Source organism: Camelus ferus, chromosome 15 (genome assembly GCF_009834535.1).
Source record: "Camelus ferus isolate YT-003-E chromosome 15, BCGSAC_Cfer_1.0, whole genome shotgun sequence".
NCBI classification, from domain to species: domain Eukaryota; kingdom Metazoa; phylum Chordata; class Mammalia; order Artiodactyla; family Camelidae; genus Camelus; species Camelus ferus.
The window spans coordinates 25,080,122-25,098,943 of NC_045710.1; the positions used below are offsets into that span (position 1 = coordinate 25,080,122).

Sequence of the window (18,822 nt, forward strand, 5' to 3'; positions counted from 1 at the left end):
CATTACTTTCTATGCTTTTGTGTATGTCATTCTTTATAAGATACTTTTTTAAAAGAAGACCTTACGGGAGGCACATAGCCGAAGTTGTTGCTCTGAGTTCCACTTTGATATTACACTAGGCAGGTTTACACTGATGAAATCCAAGGTGGTCTTCAAGGCAGCATAATTCTTCAGCCGCTCAGGACAGGAACCTAGATGCGGTCCTTAACTCCTCTCCTTTTTTCATACCACACGGTGTCTCCTCCGACATACCTTCCTGGCTCTGCCTTTGACATAAATCCTGAATCTGACTTCTCTCTGCATGCACTGCATGTTTGTTTGTCACCAGCAAACTCTACTAACAATTCCTGGGGAATGAAAATTTAACCTAGGTAATAAATAAAGTCTAACCTTCTTTTCCTTTGTGCCCAGTCTAGTTTCACTTGCTCACAGGGTGCCGCATGCAGAAGCCTGGCACAAGCACCTCAGACCGGAGTTCCTAGTGAGAAATGGCTTCAGGCTTCCCGGGGCTCTTTAGCTCAGCAGGCTGGGCGCACAAACGCTACCCATTAAACCTCAGCACAAGATGGTGGCAGCCGCTCGTGCGCGGAGACTCAGCGCCCACCTGAAGCTACAAGAAGAGGCGGAGTTCTCGCGAGCCCCGGGGCACTGTGATAAGAGGCAGAGTTCTCGAGAGAGCGCTGCCCCGGGACCAGCGAGAACTCCGCCTCCTCCCGAGAGCCACATAGAGCAGCCCCGCCCCTGGCGCTTCCAGGAGAGATTGCCCTCAGGTGTGGAAACTCGCAGCTGTCCATTTTCCGGTCACAGACTGGAACTTTCCTCTGCTCGGAACTCAGCGCTTCTGGACTAGTGCAGTACAGAAGCTGTCAGAAAGAGTGGGTAAGTAAATCAGGGAATGAAATGGTTTACTTTCATTTTGAAAATCGCTTTAAAACCAATTCTCTGACATCCATTCCCGGTCAAGACGGTGCATAAAGTTGGATTGCTGTGAGGCTCCTAAAGCTACATATCTGGAACCTGAGGAGAAAGTTAACTTGACACCTTCAGAAAGTGTGATTTTTTTAAACGCCATCTTGCAGATAATGTATCCTTCAGCTTTAAAAAATTATTTTAAAAGCCAAATAAGAAATCACGTATTTAAAGAGCTTTTGTCCTTCGATTTTACCTTCTTTAGGAGTTGCATTATTTGCAACATTTTGATAGGAGTCGGATATTTCCCCATACATTTTCTATACATTCCTTTCATTCAGAATTAACAATCACAAAGTATTTGAAAAAAATTCATTCTGTTGGCTCGAACAGCACAGAGCAGAGGGACCCTTGTTGAGGCCCAAATTTTTCCGAGTTATACTGTCCTCTGAATTAGCGCAGAAGAGTTCTAACTGGTATGCCTGCTTCTGTGTTTTTGCTCTTTTGGTTTATTCTCAGCAGCGCAGCCGGAGGGGGCCTCTTAAAGCCCTGGTCAGATCCTTCCTTTGCTCTCGTCACCTCTGCCTCTGCCATGGCATCTCCTCACTCAGATTAAAAAGAAAGTCCTTTAAGTCTACGGGGTTCTCTATGCTCTGGGCCACGATTATCTCCTGTTACCCTCCTCTTCACTCACTCCATTCCATTCAGACTGGCCCCCTTATTATCTCTTGAACATAACAGCATGCTCCAGCCTCAGGGCCTTTGCACTTGGTGTTCCCTCTTCCAGGCATACACTTCCCTCACACTATCTATAGCTTGTTCTCTCACTTCTTCTAGGTCTTTGTTCAAATGTCATTTTCCCATAATTCCTTTCTCAAAATTAAATTAGCTTTCCCTATTCTTCTTCAATGCCTTTTTCATTTCTCTCACAATCATCCAACACATATATGTTGAATTTATCTATATTATATATTTCTGTGTCCTCTATTTCTCAGGAGGGATTTATGACTTATGTTTACTACTAGAACCTTAGTGCTCAGAAGAGCACATAGTAAGAATTCAATAATTATTTATTTAATAAATAAATTAAGCTACTATTCCAGTAGCATTTTTCATGGCCCTAGAGGTTCGTTATCCTCCTAAGTGCATCACCTTGACTAGTTCTAACTGTCAGGGGGGAAAACTCACTTTTTTGTTAACTCATTTTTTCAAAAACATATTTATTGAATTCTTTCTATGAATTAGGAACTGAAAATACAATAATTAAAAAGATAAATATGTTATGCACTCTCCTACAGTCATCCCCCCAGTTCTTAGGGAAGGAGGGACACTTCATTGTCATCCTATGTTTACTCTATATAGATATCCAGTTATTCCAGACCCTAGGGCAAACCTTCATAGAACAGAGTTATAGGAGTACCGTGAGACATGGATCCCCTCTGGACTTGGGCAACCTTTGGCGTCAGTGTGGGGCTGGTTGAGGTCCCAAAGCCAATTGTCTCTGGTCATTAGATTGCTCTTCTGGGGCTCCTCCAAGAGCAGCCCAAGAGGACGGGAGGGTATGACAGTATTCCCCATGGTCTCCTCAAGTAGCTGTCTGCAACCAGCACAGACTGTTATGCCCTGATGCTCTTGTGTGGAGCCAAAGAATACTGGACAAAAGAGACAAAAACCACACAGAATAACAACCCAACCTACAGCTAACTGGGGGAACTCCTCATAAGTACATTTCTGTGCAGTGGCTGATAGCTGAAGCCTTCATACAATCCAGATACCTCTGGCTGTTTGTGACATTCTAGAGATGTCCAGACTAACATAGGGTGGCTACTTTAACAATGTATGCACATTCTGCAAATCAGAGCTCCATCATGATTTTTAACATACTTAGACTTGAGATCATTGTTCATTAACACAGAAACTTTAACAGTGCATTTGTTAACAAAAGAAAAGAAATACTGGTTGTATTCTTTAAATCTAATTTCAACTTTTATAAATTTTTGAATTGCTGTAACAATGGTTTTATATTTTTTATTAGCTGTTTGAGGGAATAAAGTTTCTTGTTGATGATGACTATAAAAACTTGAAGATATCATCATTTAAAGTCTTAATCAGAAATTGTTTGTGGTCATTTTAAGTATAAAAGCCTAATGAAAATGATAGTTATGTTCCCTGAAGCAAGCTCAATATTCTCATTTGAAATTTCAAGGTTTTACATGGATGTATTCTTCCAATTAAAGATCTAATATTTTTTTCTAACATTTTGCTTTATAAAGAAATGTAATTATTTTCATCACCATGCCTTATATAGTTACTCCCAGAATTTCTGATTTACCCCAGGAGATATTATCATGTGCTTTGACATAAAAAAGAGGTTGATAAGTACTTCACTTAGGAAACTTGTATGCCATGGGTGAATCCATTGACCCCTTGTATGCAGACGTTTTCAGACAGCCAAGATTTCCCAATGGCGTTTCAAACCTCATTCTCTCATGGTTTGATTCCTGTGCAGACAGAGACAAGCACTGGTGACAGGAATAGCCTCCCTGTGCTATCACTCAATTTCTTTAGTCCCTTGGAATAAGATCAATAAAGCTTTATTCTCTTGAAGGAAAAATTATACCATTGTCTTGGAATGTCACTAAAGACAGTATGTGAGTTCAATAAGAGGATGTGTCGATGGTGCAGATTTCGAGTCCAAGTTAGAATAACTGCTTTAGGGTCTATAAAGTGAGCCAAAATTATTCCAATCAATACCAGAATGACATGTGCCACATTTATTACAGTATGTAAGCTTAGGCCATAGGAAGAGAGTTATGGTTAAAATTGCCATGGCCATATTTTATATTTTGAGTATCTTTTAGCCTCATTTACCTATTTTTCTAAAGAACTTAGAAATTTAGCACCTAAGGGTTACCCTTATTAATAATGGGTTTGACTGAATATCAGTATATAATAAAGCTAAGTTGCCTCAGCATGATGAGAGAGCTGAGCAATTTACTGCCTACAAGATGACAGTTGTTTTCCCATTTGTGTGTATTTCTTTTTTATTCAGCAATGGAAGGACCTAGTGTAACCATAAGTAAGGCTTTATCTTTTGCATATCTATCGTCACTTTGGCTTAATCAAATAAGGGATCTGTGCGTGGCATAAAATGACCAGGGCTCTGTTCCCATTGTCTTGTAGCCTCCCCCCGCCAAAATAAAGTAAGGCTTTATCTCTAAGGAAAAAAATCTAATAACTGTTTATTGATCTGTATGAATAAAATAAAAGATATTAAAATGTCTACTATTTACAGCACTCATCAGTGGTACCTTAAGAAGAGCACAAGGTTTTATTGATGTTGAATCTTTGGTCAGACATGAGGAACAGGTGTGAACAGTAGATAGGCTGTAACTCTATGATCTAACAGAGCCTTAGCTAAAAGGCTGTTCTCGCAGATGCATGGTTTCCATGCAAATCAAATACTGTGGTTTTATTTTTAAAAATTCTTTCCTGCTGCAGAATTCATTGAGAAGTTGGGTTTTTAGAGAGACTGTTGAGTGCTTCAATCTGGAAGGCAGAAGACCTTAGATTGTATATAGTATACTTATAATGATGCTGATGCTAGCTGTTGTGTCTGGGTAGGGGAAGGCACTCTGTTAAATGTCTCACACACATTCTCATTTAATCCTCAGAATGCTTTTACTACTGGAACCCCATCTTACTGATGAGGAAAATAAGGCTTAGCAGCTGACCCAGCATCTGAACCACGTGTGTCTGACTCAAAATGCCATGCTCTAACCCCTTGGCTCACTGCCTATTAACAAACATGCATTGAAGTCCCTACATTTTACACGTCAGATCTAGAAAAGTTTTTCCACTCTATGACAGCTGTTTACATTCTTTCAACCTTTTTGCAAAAAAAAAAAAAAAAAAAGTATCATTTTTGGTGCTTAAAAGGCTTGAATTATTTGTTAAATTGCAAAATCATTTTTTACCTTTTGGAAATCTAATATTTAGAGCCAATCTTAAGACAATGAGGATTTGGGTATTTTAATATATATTTGAAAAATGATTAATACTTATCACTGTGATTGTAACCACTAGGAGACAAGAGGATACCCACAGCCAGACAGGTCAAGAATGAGTTTTGCAGGTCACTGGCTCTGCCCAGAACTGCCGTGGTGAATCACGTTCCACACGGCCTCTCATGCTGAGCTAGCATCTATGTAGATCAAAGCTGTGGCCAGAATGGCTAATTCATGCGCTAAACCCAAATGTCAAGATTTGTTAAATACGTATTCCTTTAGAAAAACTATCTATCCGAACCCACTGGAAGAAAAGTGAGAGAACAAATTGTCTACTTTTGGATTTAGGTGTTTTAATTTACTGCTGTGAGGAGCAGCCAAGCAATAAAAGCAATGGCACAGTGATAGCCTACCTGAGAAAAGAGCGGAGGTCTATTCCTGAAAGTCTTCCAGAAGAAGCATGTAAAGAAGTGAGTGCGATTGATAAATTTTCTAGTGGTATATGCTACAGAGGCTCATAAGGGAACCCTCCAGTCTTCCCTAGCGACTTTGAATATGAATACATGATTGAATTAATAAATCAGTAGTTTAATGATATAAAGGCTGTCAATATATCAACCCAGCTATTCATTCTTAATCTCTCTGCTTCTTTTCCCCACCCTTCTTTTTCCTTCTCTTCACTTCTGATGAAGGATATCTCATGACTACCAAAGTGTAATAACCCCCACCACTACCACCAGGGCATATACACCTTCTTTTTCTTAGAGTGGAATACTAAGGAGCCTTATAAATCCAAAGACAAAAATCTGCCTCTCTCCCTCTTTGTCTCTTTTGTTCACCCCCAGGTCCACCCAACCAACAACAAGAGTGACTTGCATTTATGGTAGCAACAATGTCATTCTTCACTCATCTTACAGTCCCATAAAAATTAGTAGCATTTGAACAGTCATAGCATGACAATGTGGGAATCCTATCATTTCTCCCAGCTTTTACTCACATAAGGAAAGGAGAAAAAAAAAAAAAGGCAAACATTAAGTAAAATGATGCTTATACTATGATACACACAGTGTCACTTTAAAGTGCCACAACATATTACTTGGGTTAACGTGAAACTCTCATACAAAATTTGTGTGATTGTCATTCTTCACCTTCCACATCCTTCCCACAGTCAGTGGCTTCCATGTACTCTGGATAGACAAACCCCACATAATTACATTTGAAATGTTCAAAGACACAGAAACTGGTAATTAGCTACAATCTTTGATTTTCCTGAGACCTAGAAGTTCAGTGAGAAAAACTCAAATCCTATATCCTTCTGTTAAGCTGAAGCCTTATACAGACACGGCTGATGGAACAGGATAAGCATACAAGGTCATGGCAGAAGAGAACAGAAGGCCCCCAGATAAAGTCATCACAAGCTGTGAATGAGTGAGAAAGACAGGACTTCACAAGAGTGCTTGGACATTGGAAAGAACTAGTTAGGTGTTCACATGGAACTCTTTCTAAAATAGATTTATATAAAGCTGATGTTTGAAACAATGAATTCACTGATGTTTGAATGCAGTTTCAGTTACCTTGATGTGCTTTCGCTTTGAAAACCCTTCCAGGCCTCTTCTGGACTTTGGAACTCATGGATGTTTTTCCCTTAACTTAAGTAATAACACAGGGGCTTTTATTGATTAATTAATTAATTGATATCTACTTTTTATAGGTGTTGGACAAGGAGTTAATTAACCTATCAATCTCTTATTTTATTAAGGAATCCATCTCTCATTGTTTACCCATTGGCTCTCTCACCCCATATTTAAAGAGGAAAAAATGAAATGACCTGTGTAGTTATACTTGAAACTCTGTTCTTTCTAGGGGTATGATCTGAAGGCATGTGGCACAAAGCAAGTGATGTACTGAGGACATTGTAAGCACATGGAAGTAGAGTACAAAATCACTGAGTGGATTATTACCATATTATCCTAACTTTGAGTCAATTTCCTAAATTCCTGTTGGATCTTCATAAATTTTCTACAGGCATGTAAACTATTCCCCAGGTGCAAATTAAACACTTTCAAGGCTACATTCGCTTTCTTAGGCTTCTGTGGAAATAAATTCATTAAAGTGGACTTCTCCACTAGACTGAATGTACTTTCTTTAAGTGCTCTTAAAATAAGGGAAAGATGACTTTTTAAAAGTGTGTTGATTTGGCAACCACTCTGGATCCATTTATGGAAAGAATAACCAGAGGGCTACTTATCTGCTGAATATCTTATTCTGGCTCCAGATTTCTGAGCAATAGTCATATGTCTAGAGAAGGCAATCGTGGGTAAGGAATTTTAAGAAGAATTTGATGGCATGGAGCATGATGATGCTTACCTATCTCTATCTCTTTTCTTATGTAACATAGTAACAATGGAGTGATGCCTGGACAGGGCAAAAAGAAGCTGAAAAATAGGGACACAGAGCATTTATGAGGAAGTTAGTAAAATACTTGGAAACAAGGCTATTGTGGGCTTCCAGATTAGCTGCGAACCCACCAATGGATAGGTCGATCTAGCAAAATATTAAACCCAGTTTAGGGGAGTGAATACACTGTCTTCCTCTAATTCTAAATATATCTCCTCTGCAAACAAATTTTATAAAGAGAAAAGAACAGGTCATACAAGATCTTGAAAAGAAAGCAAAGACAGTAATAAAGAAGATGGTAAGCAGAGCTTCACTGTACGTGAAGAAAAGCACTTGGAGGCCACTGGCTGTTGAAATAGGGCTACAGACCTTTCAACATGAACATGGAAGTAAATGGATGGGATAAAAAAGGGAAATGTGAACATTGTTAAAGGGAGGCTTGGAAAGAAATATGAGGACTTTCAGGTCCAATAGTAATTGCACATAAAAGCTGCCAAAGTCCTGGCCTTGCATCCAACTTTCTTTCAAAGTAAACTTTGCAGACCTAGGTGTGCAGGCAGTACTAGAAACTTAGAGTAAGATTGGACTTGAGACAAAATTTAGGAAGATTTGCTGCAAACTTTAGTAGAAATATAAATAGGCCAAAAAAGAAAAAAGAAAGAGGACATTGCAAGTTGACGTAGGATTGCCTCCTGAGTTAAAGCTCTATGCCTCAGAAATAAGTGGGTCTTAGAAAATCAAGACAATGTTCAAAATCTAACCAATAAAAGCACCTTACAATATAACTATCTACTTCGACTCAGAAAGTCTCCTTACAGGATTAGCTACTAAGGACACATTTTAAAATGTAGAAAATATTTGATACACATACATATTTACCAGAGGATTATCTGTAATTGTGAAATCCAAATATCCAACTATAGGCAGACAGTTAAATGAATGAGATTTTTTTGAAGACCTGAAAATAAAATTTACACATCCAAGGCAATAACATTTAAAAAAATTATTACATTTAAAATGTGGGTTCAAATATGTAGATATATTTTAATCAGTATTGTGAAAAAATCCTAAGCCTAAAAGAACAAACCATTTTAATGGAAAGTCACAAAAAAGTCCCAAATTCTTGCATTTGTGTGGGTAGCATGATGCTGACATCATTCTCTTCCCCTTCCTCCTCTGATTTCTCATCTTCTATTTTATAATTTCTAAGTTTTATTTAGTAAGCTTGTATCATTTTTTTAAAGGATTAAAAACAGTCAGGTGGAGGTAAAATCCCACCTGAACTTATTCCTACAGGAAATAGATAGTCTAAGATGGTTCTCAACTAGAACATGCATCAGAATTATCTAGTGTCCGTGATTCTGAGTTCTGGGGAGGACTGAAATTTTTGCATTTTTCACGTGTTTCCAGGTGATACCGATGCTGCTAACATAGGGACCTCACTTTGAGAACCACTGTTCTAATAGAAATGCTAACTTTCTTTCCTCATGATTCTCACGATTTTACCCATCTATCCAGTCATTTCACCAGAAGGCTCTGTTTGTGGGGTACAGGGTAGTGAAATTGATGGCAATAATACGACAATATTTTGCCCTTGGTTTTTATTCAAGGTCAAAGTAAATATGACACTTTTTCTTGGAAAAGGCAATGAAGGATATTATTTGTGGGTTCCAAGTTGCTTTTAAAATGCTCGTGTTGAAAAAGCTGTCACAGAACAAATAGGATCGAATTTAATCTACTTTTTTCATTATTTTTCTTTTAATAGACAATAGGAATAGATTTTTAACTATGAATTTATATCTGTGCCTTATTTTGGATTTAAGATGGTTTCCAAAAATATAAGACATGTGACAGAAAAATAGTTGCAAATAAGTAGGTGAGGAAATTAGCACATAACTCAGACAACATAACCCTAACCCCTTACCTTGGGAAGGTATGCGTTTACCCTTGCACGAGTTTCCCCCAGGCTTGGTTTTCTGTATTTTTTTTCTGTATTAATTTCCTCTTATGCTGGGATAGCAGCTTTGAGAACTTTCTTGCAGCTGTATCTTCCTTTCTACCCTAAATCCCCAAATAGCTACAGCAAATTATAGGACGATACTTACATTCCTATTCATTACATAATTAATCTTTGACTACGTATCAACAAACACAAGGGTATGTTCAACTAGAAACACAGCTGAAGTTAATATTTAAGGACAAGTATATTTAAGTCTACTGTCTCAAATATAGTTTTAAACATTTGTTTGAATATCTCAACAAAGCCGTGAGAAACAAAAGCTTCAAGAATATGAAAACCTCTCGAATTCGAGATCAAATAAAAGTGCTACAGGCATTGTAATGAACTTCACTCAACATCTCAAATTTAACCAGCTGAAAATGTTTGTTTTTCCTTTGTAAGTGGCATTCAACTTTAAGAAATGAGGATCCTATCTTACAATGGAAAGGCAGCATATTGTCCCATAGATGGAACAAAATGTCCTTGACTCACTTATCCTTCGGGAGAACACTGCCTTTTGGTACCAGCTACTTAGCATATATATCTAGTCATTTCACTTTAGGGCTTAAAAGTCTAGAGAGTTCCTTTTGTTCTGCATAAAGAATAATGTTGTTGCTATTTCCAATATACTGGCTTCTGCTTAGCTAAACTCTGGCAATAGTGGTTTCCTGCTCCATAAAGATACCCTAGGAGCACAAAAAAAAAAAAAAAGGAGGAGGAGGAGGAGGAGGAGGAGAAACAACTTTAAAATAAGTGATTGAAGTAATTAAACACATTAGTAAAGGAAAACACTGATCCAAGAATAGGTAGGTCAGCCCCAAGTTCAAGTGAGACTCGGGGTACTGCAGATACCTGCTTCTTGCTGATTTGGGGAACATATGCTTACAACTCAAATAACACACTAAAATAGGAATTGGCAAAAATCAGTGAAACAATAGAAGCCTATTTAAGGGAGAAGTTTTTATACTTTGTTTTTTAAACAGCAAACTATATAATTGGCATTTGCTTACTTAATAAGGCTGTTAGGGATAAAGTTTTCACGGTTGACACATGATCAATTCAAATCAGTAATTCAAAATTCAGATGAAAACTTGTCAGTGATATTGATATGGTTCCGAGTTGTTTGGAATCAATGTAACCTCAGAATGAAGTGTTGATGGAAATTATTTTTAAGAAGTACTTATTAGGTTCCTCCTGCGTACAGAGTCTTGAATAAGACCCAGAGAGACAGATAAATTATAAACATCTCTGATAAATATTGTACACAAGGATAAACTGACAGAACTGCAACATGGAAAGAATTCAGTGTGTTTGTATTCCTTTTTTTTTTAAGGGAAACGTTATGACATAATTGGTTCAGAGTGTGCCCACTAGGGAGTACTGAGCACTCACCAGGGGTCAGATGCTTCATGTAAACATTACCTCATTTAATCCTCACTGCAGTCCAGAGAGGCAGGAACAGTTGCTCTATTTTACAAAGGAGGGGAAAACGAAGCTCAAGTGTTTAAGCAACTGTCTCAAAATAGCATTGTTTATGGGAATCAGAATCAAGGCTTGAAGCCAAGACTGCCTGACTTTTTAAAAACCTCTGTTTCCTACAACACACCAGGCTACCATACAGCGGTCCACTCCATGTTCTGGGGATGCCTTCTTCTTGTTCCCCAGCAAGTTGTCATTTCTAAGTCAAAGATCACTCTGTTCTTAGGAAACACCGCAAATCATATTTCCCTGAAACATTAAATGTACTAGGCAGCTTTCAGATCAAGAGAGGTGCGTCTTACAGGCACTTGGGCACCCTCAGGAAACCATCAATTGGAAATTAAAACCTACTCACACATTCCCTAAAAACTAAAGCAAAGACATGAAATAACACTGGAGAGATACATAAAACCAGCTTGATCTCAAATATCTTAGTAAACTTATTTCATGATACCACACAGTATAGAGAAAAACTCTTTTGGAAGATCATTATTTATATCTAAATACAAGCTAAATTTTGGCATGATGGCATGATCATTCTGTACATGTGTGTAATTATTCAACAAACACTCATTGCATACTCATATTGTGTGAGGACTCATCCACTCATTCCTTACACAGCCAGATGCATTTCTGGGTCATTCCACTTGCAACCAGCCATTGTGCATACTTGCATCTCCATGGGCTATTGTCCCCACATCACTTTAGCATCCCTACCTATTTAAGACCTACTCATCTTTCAAGATTCAATTCAAATGGTACCTCTGCCATTGAAGCCTTTCCTTTCATCCTCAATCAGGTATAATCTTTCTTCCTCTGTTATTTTCAGTAGCACTTTGTTAATAGTTCTATATAGTAATACATTATATTTATTTATAATAAATATATTTACTGATTTAACAAGCTTTTTTTTTTCTAATATGAAACACTTCACGAATTTGCGTGTCATCCTTGCGCAGGGACAGGCTAATCTTCTCTGTATCGTTCCAGTTTTAGTATATGTGCTGCTGAAGCGAGCACAACAAACATTTATTTAATGCCTTCTAAGTGTTATTCTATTTGAGTCACTTCTAAATGCTGAGTCTACAGAAATTAGAATTATGTAAAAACAGCCTAGCTTGGGTTCACAACCTGGTAAAAGTTGCTCACTTCATGTCTTGTATAAGACTGAAAGTTCTTTGATGTTTCACCTTAGGTCTTGTTTGTTTCTGAAAATATAAACCAACATAACACACAAACTATGTATTGCGTAAACCAACACATAGTCTTTCCTGTAGCTGCTTTCAAACGTGGTTGTTTAATTTAATTAGATTAGAATAACATGCAAAACTTTCAGCAAAAAATAATCAATGTATAGTTACACATAAGGAGAATAAAGCATTTGTATCACTATCTTGTTGTTTCAGGGTGTAGGAAAGTAAGATTTTTCTCTTTTCCGGAGAATCAAACTAGGAACTAACTGACTAAGTAGATGGAGTTCTGTATTTATAAGCATATGCCAGGACTCACTAGACTCTTAGATGAACATAATCTGACATTAAATGGATTTTGAATGTATTACTGGTCAAATTAAATCCCAAAAAACATTAAATAAATTGCATAATGAAAATGCCTTAGGCAGCATGCTCACAAGGGGAGTACAGTCAACAGAAAGCATGGGATATTGCTGTCCATTTCTTTCTCTTACTGTTATAAATGTGTTCTCCTTATTTTCCTACAAATAAAAATGATGAGATAGAAGCTTATTCCAAGTCGATTTAAATTTTGTGTGGGTAGATAAGTTGCTTCCATATTTTCTCCAGCCTAAGTCACAATGTGTTCAAGTCCCAAAGTGGAGGATTCCATTTTTTCAATTCTTTTCCTATCCTTTTAAGTCCTTAATTCTTATAGCCGATTTCTAGATCCCAGTGACTTGTATATTTAGCCTTTTCTTCCACTAGTCGCTTGAAACAAGATAGTATGTGTCTATTACTCCTTGAAAGAGTTTTGTTCCATCAACGTAACTTAGGGCAATGTAAAGTCTAGAAGAATAAATCTATGTTTTATTTTTTTTAAAGCCTTTTCTAGTGAAGGGTAGCTATCTTCCACAATTCAAGTGGAGTAGGAGTTTGCTATGTCAGTACTTCATAGAATACACAAATTTCACCTTTTGTATTCTACTTACTCCTGATATGTCTCTAATAGAGTAAAAACAAATGATTAATTTAAGCCTGGTCAGTCTCCCACTAGAATTTGAGAAAAAATCAGCCAAATGGTGCTGGTGTGATAGAGTCCAATATAAATACTAAATGGTAAAAATCTAAAAAAAATAATTTAAGAATTCTATTGTGTAATAAACTTAAAAGACTTTTTTAAAGGAAATTCCTGCAATCCTTGAAGCAGATTTAGAGCAAGAAGTGAAAAAGAAGGAAATGGAAATGGGGGTTATGGAGCCAAATTTAAAAAGAACAGTGAAGTAGGATGGGGAAAGTAAACTGTGCTATTTGCCCAAGAGACGCCGGTAGAAAGCCCCCCTCTTCAAAATGGAGTGTTAGTCCTTACTCAGGTTCTAGTATTAGAATGAATGAGAGCGTAAGTTTCTTTAGCTTTCTAAACTCCAACTGAAGTTAAGCAAGAAGGGGTAGAAAGGTATTAATTCCAGGCTGGACTACAGTCATTTCTTGGACATCCTGGGAGCCCTCTTCCAGTCACCACCACCGTACAAGTAGGAATGTATTGAAAGCTTCTAATCACCCATCTACTGCTAAACTGGATAAGTTTAGCAGGTGTGTCAGTCAACAGTCTGGGCCAATACATCTCATCAAATATCTTCTTCTTTACATCTGTCTCTGGCTATATTTGTGTGTGTTTGTGTGTATGTTTTAATTTCCAGATTTATTTCTTGAAGTTTTTCAAACTGACAGAAAAGTTGAAAGACTAATACAATGAACACCTAAATACCCTTCACCTGTATTTACCGTACCTCTCTCTCTGTCCCTTTCTTTCTCTCTGACTTCTTTCCTGAATAATTTGAAACTTAGTTACAGAAATCATGACACTTCACCCCCAACTTTTTCATCATGTGTCTCCTAAGGATAAAAACATCACCCTACATATGTAAGTTGACAGTACCATCTACCATCCCAATTAAAATGTCCCAAATTATTCCAAAAATGTATTTTTAAATTTTTTAAATACAAGATTCAATGAATGTTGAACCATTACATTTAATTGTTATGTCTTTTTTAGAAGTCACATCACTTTATACCTGCTTGTTTTTCAAGATGTTGATCTTTTTTTTATGAGTACAAGTTACTTTGAAGAATTTTGAATTTTCTGATACCTTTCTCATGAACAGATTCAGATCAAACACACCTGGAAACAATAACATAAGTGTTATTGGTACTTCTTACTACATCACATTAGAAGCACAATATATCAGATTGTCACACTAGTAGTAATGCTGTCTCATTGCTTGGTTAAGAAGTTTACAGCCAGATCTCTCTGTAAAAGTACATTTACCCTATAAAATTCAATCAGTAAATAATTTGTGGGTGCAAATCATTGAGTTTGAATGAATATCCTATTCTCTAATCATATTTTACCTAAAAGTTTTAGTATCCATGGAGGACAGTTGCCTAATCCAGTTACTACATTGAGGGTTGCCACTAGTGATTTTCTAATTCTACTGTTCCTTCTACATGCACTAATAGATAATTTTTTAAAAGAAGTGCCTGAAGTTGTACGCCTCCTACCCCACCACACACATATACAATCTCACAGGTACCACTACCAACTCACAGATATTTATATCAATGTGGTTATCATAAATCTTTGATGCTTCAGTTGTTCAACTTGTGGCCATTGGGAGCCCCTCCAAGCTGTTTTCCATATTGTTTTGAAATGACCCTATTGTGTCTGAGCATCTCTTTGCTTCCTGCCGCAAGATGTTCCAGGCTCACCTTGCATTTTTTTCAGGCTTAGATCAGAAGTCAGCTGCATCAAACATTTCTCAAATGAATTGCAGTTTTTTCATTGGGAATGGAATTTTGAAACCAACTTTGGGAACTAGATGTCCTCCTCAGTAATTGGGTGTCATTGTTTTGAGATCCTTTCAGTAGGCAGATTCTGTCTCTCTTTGTCTCTGTCTCTCTTTGTGTTCTTTAACTGTTTATATATTGATAAACCTCTGCTGGGGTAGTAAATTTTTTGCTATTATTTTTTAAAGACTCTTTTTAGAGCAGTTTTAGGTTTACAATACTAATGCTTTCTTTACCCATTTTCTGGGGTAAATGAAAAGCGCAAAATAATTTATTCCATACTCTTTGAAATTGTTATAAAAACTTAGGCCATTGCAAATGTCATTACTCATATATTTTAGTAATTCATCAGACATTTTGGTTGTAGAAACACGTCCCAGAAATTTTCTTAGTTTGTCTCTATTGTTAGATGTTTGTGCTCTTTTGCTCTCAGCTCAAAATATTTGAGAATTTAATAGTGCAGTACATTCAATCTTTCATGCTTCCTATAAAATTAGAAATTCAAAGTTTTGGAAGCCTCTAGTAACCTAAGGAATAGCCTAGCATTGGCAGACTTGGAAATATAAAGGTTTTCTCTCTTTTTTTTTTTTTTTTTGGTGGGGGAGGTAATTAGGTTTATTTCATTTTGGAGGAGGTACTGGGGATTGAACCCAGGACCCTGTGTATGCTAAGCAGCACCCTACCACTTGAGTTATACCCTCCCCTAGGTTTTCCCTTTAATGCTGGCCTTCGCTCCAATCAGCAAACTAAATTCTTTATCACATTTCTTACTCCCAGTGAATTCCAATGTGGCAAGGAGCTCTCAAAAAACATTTAATCATAGTACCACTCATAAGACAAGTTATTAATAAGTGATTACTTCTTACAAGAAATATTCTTCTGCTTACAATGAAGTTCCCATTTTTAACAGAATTTGAGAAAGTGTGGGTAATCAGAATGTAAAACAGAAGTGACAAAAACAGAGCACCTGGCAGAGTTCAAATATCAACCCACAACATTTTTAACTTTCTCAGTTTCAGATACTGCTGTTGACACACACACCCACTGTGAAAGATCACACTCATAGAGACCTGAAACAAAAATACTAGAATCACGAAAGTGGAAGAGACCATAGAGACATGTAAGTAATTTATGTCTGTAAAAGATGAAATTGAAACTTAGCAGGAAACTGTTGGGGCCAAGGTCGTACTGGAAGTCAGTGGGAGAACAAAGATCAAGTCCAGATTTCCAGACCCCAGGTCAGTGCTGTTCTACTATGTGAACCTGTATGTCTGTAGATCCAGGGGTGTGCTTTGGTTACCTGTTCAAGGATTAAATTAAACAATGCAAGTACTGAGCAGAATGTGACCTGGTTGGGTGTGGGGAAAAGCACAAGACAAATGAGAAGAACATAAAAATGAGAGAACATGGATGTCTTCAAGATGATTATCTCATTCATCAGAAATCATGCCCTTAAAATTTGGCTGTTCTCTGGGAACAGCACAACTCTGCAATCCTGGCTCTTTTTTCAGACATGGAAAGGAATTTTCTCTAGATACTTAACATAAATAATCTAATACAGAGGTTGACTGCTGCCACCAAGACTACCAGTGTCTGGGCACTCTGCTGCCTGCAAAATTGTCCTCATCCTATTGTGCTTGGGTGCTTTGACAAGGATGATGCCATTCCCAGATCCTAGAAACATAAGCATAAGGGTGATGTGGTCCCCTGAGGATGGCTTTTTCAGTAAACACTTTTTGTTCTTGAGAAAACGTGGACATGTTGAACTAGCACAGGTAAGTTAAGAACTTAGTCTCCCCTCCTTTTTAAGAGCCTCAGTGCAGGGGAAAAAAAGAGAGAGAGTACTTTTGTATAGTAAGAAAACAATCTATTAAAATTTTTAGAATATCTTTTACTGAAGTATAGTCGGTTTACAGTGTTGCGTTAGTTTCTGTGTACGGCAAAGTGATGCAGATATATATATAATTTTTCAGATTATTTTCCATTATAGTTTATTATAAGATATTGAATATAGTTCTCTGTACTATACAGTAGGAACTTATTGTTTATTCATTTTATATGTAGTGGTTAGTATCTGCTAATCCCAAAGTCCTAATTCATCTCTCTCCCTGCCCTTTCCCCTATGGTAACCATAAGTTTGTTTTCTGTGTCTGTGAATTTCATTATGTTTTGTAAATAACTTCATTTGTGTCATTTTTAGATTCCATGTATAAGTGATATATTTGTCTTTCTCTCTCTGAATTACTTCGCTTAATATAATAATCTTTAGGTCCATCCATGTTGCTGTAAATGGCATTATTTCATTCTTACTTATGGCTGAGTAATATTCCAGTATATATATACCACATCTTTATACATTCATCTGTCCATCTGTCAATGCACATTTAGGTTCCTTCCATGTTAGAAATATATTAAAAGTACATTTGTCAAAGATTTTGCAAAGATACATAACAAACAAATATGTATATTAAAAGCATTCAAAATCTTCTTGTGTTAGGTGAATATAAAGGGCAATAGATAGAAAAAATAAACAAATGTTTGAAAAGTGTTTGGGGGAGTACTAATGACAGAGGAGTATTTAACTACAAGGAATATCAATTTATTATACACCACATCACTTGACCGGACTATGTAAAGAACTCAGATGTCAAAGTTGTTAGTCTTTCTTACAAATTTGTGCCAAAATGTCACATTCTGTGATTTTTATGAGTATTCTGTGAGGGCTCTGTTAAAGTGCAGTGCACAATAAATGACTGCTTTCAACCAGGGGAGTGCTAGGAGTGACAAAAAAAAATGCCAACTGAAACAAAATGATGGGCCAATTGTGTTTAGTTTAATTCACAAGGTATCGCAGGTGGTTATAAAATGACTACTTTGATCTTCTTTTTATAATCAGATACTGAGAATATTAGCATAATGACCATTTGCATGTATGGTGTGAGTGAAGAATAAGGCAGAGAAGAGAAGGAAGGAAGAGACCTTGGGGAAATGAGGAGGCCCTCAAATTAAGCCTAGGGTTTACCCTGGAAAGTGTACAGAAAAAGCAGTTCTGAGGCAAGAGGAACCAGGAAGCCAAACAACAGAGACTTTCTGCCAGCAGGGAGTCTTTTCTTTGCAGGATGAATTTATACCTTCAGGAAATTAAGCAGCAGGTTTAATTTTTAAGTGATTATTTAAAAAAATAAAATAAAACATGGGGAAGAGTCATACCCCTCAAAATATATGGCCCTTGGAATCCAAAGGAGGTTGTCATAAAATTTAAAACTTAATGCAACTGTCAACAAAAGTTCTTATTTTTTAATCCCTCCACATTCCCCTACACTCCATGAATTACCTGTTTTCAGCAATTTTCATTTCTGATGGTATGATTCACTCACCTTCTTCCTTGGCCTCTGGCCTTGAGAGGGATTCTAAGTAATAACGCAGGAGGAAAGCAATACAGGGAAACCCTTCAGTCTTTCCATTTCCCCCTTAGGGGTCACACCAGCTCACCCAGCAACTCTTTATTCAAGAAACCTGGTGCAGAAACCAAAGGATCTTGAGCAGAGTTGTGAGCCACGAGGACTGGCTAAATTCTAAACCACTCCTGGCATGTAATGATAATCACCTTCTTAGAAGGCACTAGAGAACCAAGCCAGCTCCAAGAGACTTCTTGACAGTAAAAAAGTCCAGAAAAGTCCCCCTGCACCATGGCTGCACATTAGACTCACCTGGGGGAGCTTGAAAACAATACCCATGCTCATTTTCACCCCAAACGAATTAAATCAGAATCTCTGGGGTTGGGGGTTGGCCTGGGTATTATTAAATCCCCTCAGGTAATTGTAATTCACAGCCAAGGATGAGAATGAGTGTTCTAGAAGATTCAAGAAACAGATAATTAATGTAATCTAGCTGCTTATTAGAGGGTGAATTTCTAACAAAACATTTAATTAGTGGCTAATCAAGGCAGCTGAAATGGAGAATTAACCCCAGGCTTTGTCTTACTGTATTTTTTGAGATCACAGCTGGGTGC

The 18,822-nt window shown here is 37.2% G+C and overlaps 1 long non-coding RNA gene and 1 other non-coding gene across 2 annotated transcripts in view; one reads left to right on the plus strand and one right to left on the minus strand.

The window, feature by feature from the left end:
• Positions 1-755: 755 nt before the first annotated feature.
• Positions 756-18,822, plus strand: part of LOC116668932 — a 106,467-nt gene continuing 88,400 nt past the window's right edge. Inside the window, exons 1-2 of the long non-coding RNA XR_004326228.1 lie at positions 756-879; positions 15,824-15,930. This is a non-coding gene — a long non-coding RNA (uncharacterized LOC116668932). The remainder of the gene's footprint in view (positions 880-15,823; positions 15,931-18,822) is intronic.
• On the minus strand, positions 11,706-11,811 carry LOC116669079. The gene has a single exon (XR_004326467.1). It is a non-coding gene; the product is annotated as a U6 spliceosomal RNA (small nuclear RNA).